A 7,378-nucleotide genomic window follows, 5' to 3' on the forward strand; every position below is an offset into this window, starting at 1 on the left:
GAAAACCTGGAACCCTTTCAAGGACCAACCCCCAAAATCTCCCCAGAGACTCTTAGAAACTTCTGAAGGACTCGTGAAGGAGGGAGGCAGAGAGAGAGAAAGTTTGATAATTACTTGCGGTCAAGCTTGTCTTCAACTCCCTGTGATTACAGAAGGCTAAACGCTAATCTTAACCACTTACCGACAAATGATGACGCAGCAAACTCTTTCAATCTGGGCAGGGCCTGATGAGCCCAGTCATTACTATTAACTCAATATAAAGAATCAGAGAAATACCACACACACTTGAGAAGAGTACAAATACTAGTAAGGTGGAGTGTTCGTCGTTGGCAGATATAGATAACACTGATAAAGCATGACGTCTCTAGAAAGTGGAGTCACTGGAGTAAAGATTTGATTGCAATGGAAATCAATTCAGTGCCTTCATTTCAACTTTTACACTTTACTGTAGCAGTGACCTTGTAGAAATCAATTTAATGAAGGACAAAAAAGTGGTCATAGACAAAGCTATGAAATTTATTGATACAACTCACAGCTGGCCTCACATAATTGTTTTAATATGTTCAAGCTGTAAAAATTTGGATGACCAAATCATTTTACTCCAATACAGTCCTGCTTCACTCTAACAATGTAACATTACATCACAGATTTTCATTAAAATTCTTCCCATGGGCCTGTTTCTCAGAGGAAACACCATGAGAGCGATCTAAAGAGCCACTTATGTCATTAAAACTGAAGGAATATTCATCTGAGGCTGCGAAGAAGTTCAGGTGAAAAGGTGATTAGTTAAAGAGAGGAGAAAAAAACATATTATGCAGCAGATATTATACCTGCAAAACTTTAATCTCACCATTAAAGCACTATGCTGCTGGTGAGCTAGTTAGCCTGGCTAAGTTTAAAACAGTCAGCAGTGCTGGGTCATGAGCTGCTTTCAAAATGCCTCTGATCATGAATGCATAGGGTGAGCGATAGCTACATCATTTAATCAGTCAGTAGAGAAAAAACAGGCATGTGTTTGGGGTCCCCAAGTGGAAAAGGGCCCCCCTAAAATTTGAACAATTATAAACCTTCTTAAACCTGCCATTAAGGCAAGACAGTGCACTGCTGCTGCCCCATAACCCCCCTTAAGTGGCGCCCCTGATGGTGTGTGCTGTAGCTAGCATCTACCGATAACCTGCATGTGAGGCATTCAAGGAACATCGGTAGATTGCGCTGTCTAACATAGTCTGCATGTGAGGCGTTTAGGGGACATCTAGTCTGCATGTGGGGTGGGTGGGGGTTTGGAGAGTAATTGATAGGCCGGCCAGAGTCTATGATCGCTTGTGTTTTGGGTACACCCACTTTAGTTCTCAGCCAATGAGATCATATAAGATTCTATATCTTCTACTTGTGATAATGAAATTAGGCATCAGGCATTATCTGGTGTACTGAACAAACAGCGCAGCTCCTGCAGTAGGACTTTCAGGAGGATTTATGCAGTATAATTGGTGCTTAAATAACAGTGTTGACTGTGGTTTGTCTGTCATGACTTGTCTTCACCACATCACCAGGACCAAATGCTTCAAAGCTGCTTTTGAACTCAGGACTGTTTCTTCTTTTGACCTCAGGCCATATCTTCACTTCAAGAAATCATTCTGTTGACTATGTGGCAATGACAGACTCCTCAACCTAACATGATGATGAAAGGTGTAAGAGGTGCGTTTAACAGGATGATTCGGTTACAAATGAAAAACTAGAATTAATGGTCTAATGGCATAATGGTTGTCTGCCACTCAGACTAGTTCCAGGTTACATCCCTGTTTATCCAGAGTCATTTAAATATGAACCATTTGTGTAAAATTTCATGATAGCTGTGTGAAGTCTTGAGTTATGATTAAAAAGTGTTTCGTGTTCATCCTATAGTCACAGTGGAGTCACATTTCGTGAGGTTACTGTGACCTTTGACCTTTGACCACCAAAGTCTAATCAGTTCATCCTTGAGTCCAAGTAAAGGGATTCCCATGTGGAGGTCGAGATATTGCGTTCACAAGGCCAAAATGATGTTTTGTGAAGTTACTGTGACCTTGACCTTTGACCTTTAGCCATCAAAATCTAATCAGTTCATTCTTGAGTCCAAGTGAACATTTGTGCTAAATTTGAAGTTCTGTCGAGGCCGAGATATCGCATCCAGGACAATGGGAAGGACGGACGTATGGACAGATGTACAACCCAAAAAACAATATGGCTCTGCCTCTGGTTTTTGCGGAGGGATACACATGCGCAGGAAGCAAAACACTGTCATAATGTCATGCTTGATATCAGTGCTCACATCATCTCATGCACCATTATTTATTACAGGCTGTTCCCTCCACAAAACTTGCATCACATGAATGGATGAATATAAAGATAATGTGGCTACGACATGTCCCATGATGCAACTCAGTAGCATAACTACACTTCCAGTGTCTAAGTGGTGTTTCAAGCCAAATCAGAGTTGACCCCGATGACATCATGAGGATTATTCCCTCAACACTGACAAAGTTATGTGCTCATGGCGTCAGGTTCAGCAGCGGGTGCGAGGAGACAGTGAAGGGGGCAGTTCATGAGCAGCTCTCTGCTGTGGGATCATCTCAGAACACGCAGGATTTATCAGCAGCTCTGAGCAGAGGTCGGGTACAGCCGAGTCAGTCAGGTCACAGCGTCTTCCACAACAAACTGACCTCTCCCTAATCCCCACATAACTTCCTGCACCGGGTGGTGTGGGATGGGGTGCAGGGTGGGGGTGGGTGGGGATTAGCTGCTTCTTCAGCCACTGACTCCCTCCAGAGCAGCTGAGATGTTGATAACAAACTGCTGAGTCTGATACTAACAGTGGAGGAAGTCATATGTTCAGTTAGTGATAGTCGTGATCCCACAGTTTTAAAAACTCTTTCATACAACTAAGTCCTGTAGAAATTTGTAATTGTAACTTCAGTGTCACAAGCAGTGTGGGAACTTCGAGTGCTGAGTTTTACTCTCAGTTTTCTGCACACAGATGTTGACAAAAGCGCTTTTACAGGTTGCATTTACAGATTTTTGAGTGAGCATTAGATTCACGTGCAGCGTAAAGAAATGAAAGAAATAAGCGAGGTCAAAGGGTGGGGGAGTCCGCTCACTTACCCCTAGAGAGCCAGCCTGCGAGCTCGCCTGACTTACTCCCTGACTGAAATTTGTTCCAGCGCAACCATCAAAGGTGACATTTACATATATAAATTATATGACTACATCTAATTATATGTGTGTTTAGCCCCTTCCTGTCGATCCGCCACTGGAGCGGGGAAATAAGCAAAAAAAAAAGTTGAGAAGCTTTTATCAGAAAATAAGGAATGTTTGCAACACTTGAAGACCACTGTATGATTCATTGACAAACTGAGATCTGCAATGTCAGAATTACTTTCTAAAATCAGGTTCCATTAGGAAGGAGCTGGACCTGCCAGGATTCTCTGCAAAGTAAACACGAGTCCGCTGAAACACAGATAAGGGTGATCGGGTTTACATGAGGGCTTTTTCTCTTACAGTAAACTATTGCCCTCCTTAGTCTTCTGCCAGTTTAGAAGTAACCAGTAACTCCTCTGTCTCCGCTAAAAAGAACGATTCTTCCCTCTGAAATGTGGTTGTAGAAAGTCTCAAAACAGGAAGTACCAAACCAAATGAAAGACTGGTTCAATTAAACAAATTGGATCATTAGGAGATGCTTCCTCAGCAAAACCCTCACAGGGACAGATGCAAAGCCTCAGGTCTTTGCAAACACTGCCACCTAGTGTCTAAATGTAAGGAATGCAGCACTTTAACTCTAACACTGTACATTGTTGTTGCATCCAACAAATGCAAAATCAAAACCTTCCTTTGTAAATACAAAGTAGCTACAAACTCTGGGAAAAGCATCAGTTTAGTGCTTTTACAATTTTTCCTTTTACATATTATAAAGATTGATATTGACACAGACGACACTTGGATAAAGACAGGTCAAATTAGTGCTAAGGCAATTCATCAAATTATTGATTCTTCAATGGACATCAACTTAATTTTAAGAACAAAACAAACAAACAGTGATCAAGTCATGGCATCAGTAAGTGCTCCTCAAGGTGAAATAACTGGAACTTCTTTATGTCATTTGTATAAAAATTGTATTTGGGTTTTCAGCGGTTGGAGAAATATATGGTAGAGACTGTGTATTTTCCACTGTGATATATCTATGAGCTGCTGGATGACAGGACTGTTGCTACATGAGCATAATGAGCTACTTAGTCATCAAATCCAGCTTTGCATTTTTGTGTATCAAAAACTGAACACTCTGAATGGGCGGGAAAAACGTTCAGAATATTGGGGACATTTGCTGCTAATACAATCAAGTGCATTGATCAACAAGTGCATCTAGCTTACCAACAAGTCCTCCAAAAAAGAAGAAGCAAGACACAGTGCGCGCAGTGAACGGCAGGGGGCGCTCAGAGGCAACGAAATGAAGAGAGAGAAAGAGAATGGAGGAAGATTTCCACTGAAACAAGGGCAGAGAAAAATACATTCCCATCCAGTACACAGATACAAGAGCTGAGTAAATATTTGTTAATAAGGAAAACCCTCAATACAGGAAGCATGTAACTCAGAGAAGAATAAAAAACATGTCGAGAAGCCGAAATATATTTTGGTGCCAGTAACTTCCTCTTAGGAGACATGGCTTGGTCATTTTATAATGAATGGTGGAAATAATGGTGGAATATAGTAGTGATAGCGTTGGCCATTAAACTGCCATAAAACACTACTGCATATCATGTAACTACTATTATGAATATTATCGGAAAATGAATCCCCATAATATCACCATCAAAACACTTTATTGTAATATCATAGGAAATATATAGGAAGTTACAGACGCTATTTTTCTTTTCCTCAGGAAGAAAATTTCGATTGTGCATCTGCTGTGTGTGTGTGTGTGTGCGTGCCTGCGTGCGGGCGCAACGCACACGCGTGCACGCACGCGTGGATGCGTGTGCGCGCAGACGGAGGATCGCCGAGCCGAGCCGTACCGTGCAGCAGGCACAAGCCGCTAGGCGCGCAGGAGAAGCCGCAAAAAATTACAGCAGCCGCTACTTGAAACTGCGAGGAGAGACAGAGGGAGCGTCGGAACTTCAGTGTCCACGGTAAGAGCCGTCAAGTCGGTTTATCCTCCTCTATTTCTCTCCAAAAACAGCGCTCTGGTTGCTTGTAGTTATTATATATATATATTTAATTATTTATTTATTTATATATTTATTTTTTCATCCCTTTTGTCTTTTTCCATCTCTCCATTTGGGCTGCCAGGGCGCGCGCTGCATGGATCAATGTAGTAAAAAAAAGACAGAAGCTCCTTTAGATTTGATGGGAGGGAAGGGAAAACAAGAAAATAACACATGAACAGGGTTGAATTGGAGAATTTAGAAATTCTTCTTCTTATATATCCTCCTTTTTTTTCCCAGGCGGAAAAAAAATGTGCACGAGCTTTAAAAAAGGGGTGTGTACAGTCTGGAGGAACACGCGCCTCGCCCTCACACACAGATTCTCGTGTTTTTCACACTTTTATAGAGGAAGAAATGAGCTTTGACTGCGGACCGGAGCGTCTGCTCGCGCTCTTTATATTATTTACTGATTGCCGTCAAATTGTTTATGATTATCTATTTTCTATAGGCTGCTAGGCAACGCCAAGAGGGAGCGCTTTTTTTCTGTTCCTGATAATTTACAGCCAGTAAACAGTTCAACATCCACAAATAAAAGAAGGAGCTCTCTTATAGCTCGCCCCACCTCTTTGTCTGTGTGGAGGTGTGACACCATTTGGCTGCATGCAACTGGCACACACACAAACACACACACACACACACACACACACACACACACACACACACACACACATTTGTTAAGCGTCTCTAACCAGGTTATGTCATGATTCAGATGAATTATTGATCTCATATTTCCGTTTTATTGCGCCTAGAAGAAGGAGAATGGAGGCGGAAGGGGGGGGGGGGGGGGGGGTGAGGAGGGATGTGATGGAGAATTGGTGGTGGGGGTTGTATCTGAACCCTCTCCTCCCCTGTCCCCTCGTTGCACACACTCATTAAGTTCATCTTTCTCACTCCGCTTCTGTTGCCGCTGCGTCGATGTTGGACGTTATTTCTGCAGCGAGTCAAACTTTATTAGCCATCCTCCGTCGGTTAATTGCCTGGTCCTTTGTTTGCCGCGGCACGCATGCGCACTGGGTGTAGGGTGTGGATGGGAGAGATGCCACCTTGCCTATCAATAGGATGGAGAGCAGGAGGAGGAGGATGGTGTTTCATTCTTGGTTTATTTGTTCATTCCATCGAAAAAAATTAATTATTGTAGAAATAATAAAAGCTGCTTTTTGTGGCCGTGTGATCGTGTGTGTGTGTGTGTGTATGTGTGTGTGTGTGTGTGTGTGTGTGTTTTCCCCGTCGTTTCTGTGGTAGTGTGTGGTGGTACAGACTGTGTGTGTATGTGTGTGTGTGTGTGTGTGTGTGTGTGTGTAGACGACTGTTTGTGTGTGAATGGAGCCCCGGTGATGCTGATGCTGTTTTCTAACTGTAGATTACAGTGCTGCTGCTCTGTCAAGCTGCAGTGATCGATCACTGATTGTCAGTGAAACGATCAATCAATGGAAAGAAAATCAATCAACAATTTTTTAATAATCACTTAATTCATTTAAATCATTATAAAGCAAAACATTTTCTGCTTCCATTGCAGCTGATCTCTATATATATATACACCACTGTAAAATCTGGATTTTAATGTAGATTTTTAACTATTGATAGGCTACTACTACTGATACTTTATAAATTACACCATTAATCATTTATACAAAGAATTACATGTTCATCACTAATGGAAACTATTTGCAGTCCTCCTGTCTTGCTAAGGTTGACCTGAATTGGTGTTTTCTTACCTATTACACAGAGCCTGGTGTTTGTATAGGGACGCATGAGGCATCTATGGTATTCAATAATGTTCTCTTTGTCGAATAATGTTAGTTATCTGCCTTTATGTTGCTATAATATTCACATGGTGATCATATAATTATCTGTAGAGACAATTGTTTCTAAGCTGCTTCACTGTGAGTTTTTCTTTAACCTGCAGTGATGGATGGGAATTTAGTTTTTCCACATGATGCTGTGTTCTACTTCTGTTCTATTACATTTGTTTGACAGCTTTAAAGTTTAACATGTCATTTGCAAATAATCTTGTTTTAAAAATATGCATCAATATGTATGAACTACTTTTACATCCTGTTGGATATAGTTTTTAAAAAATGCTGCTTAAACATTAATTCATTGACGGTAATGATGCACGTGATGAGTCCCTGGTTTGACTCCTGGGG

General features: G+C 41.6%; 1 protein-coding gene and 1 long non-coding RNA gene across 2 annotated transcripts in view; one reads left to right on the forward strand and one right to left on the reverse strand.

Annotated features, from left to right (window-relative positions):
• LOC147817258 (uncharacterized) overlaps positions 1-7,378 on the reverse strand; it is a 236,097-nt gene that overhangs the window by 140,383 nt on the left and 88,336 nt on the right. The gene's annotated exons all lie outside the window — the stretch shown is intronic.
• Positions 5,017-7,378, forward strand: part of basp1 (brain abundant, membrane attached signal protein 1) — a 55,460-nt gene continuing 53,098 nt past the window's right edge. The window contains exon 1 of the mRNA XM_023396701.2: positions 5,017-5,156. The gene's annotated coding sequence lies outside the window, so the exon portion shown is untranslated. The remainder of the gene's footprint in view (positions 5,157-7,378) is intronic.

This window comes from Seriola lalandi, unplaced genomic scaffold, assembly GCF_002814215.2.
Source record: "Seriola lalandi dorsalis isolate HSWRI2012SDOR001 ecotype SW California unplaced genomic scaffold, Sedor1 jcf7180002054982, whole genome shotgun sequence".
Lineage (NCBI taxonomy): Eukaryota > Metazoa > Chordata > Actinopteri > Carangiformes > Carangidae > Seriola > Seriola lalandi.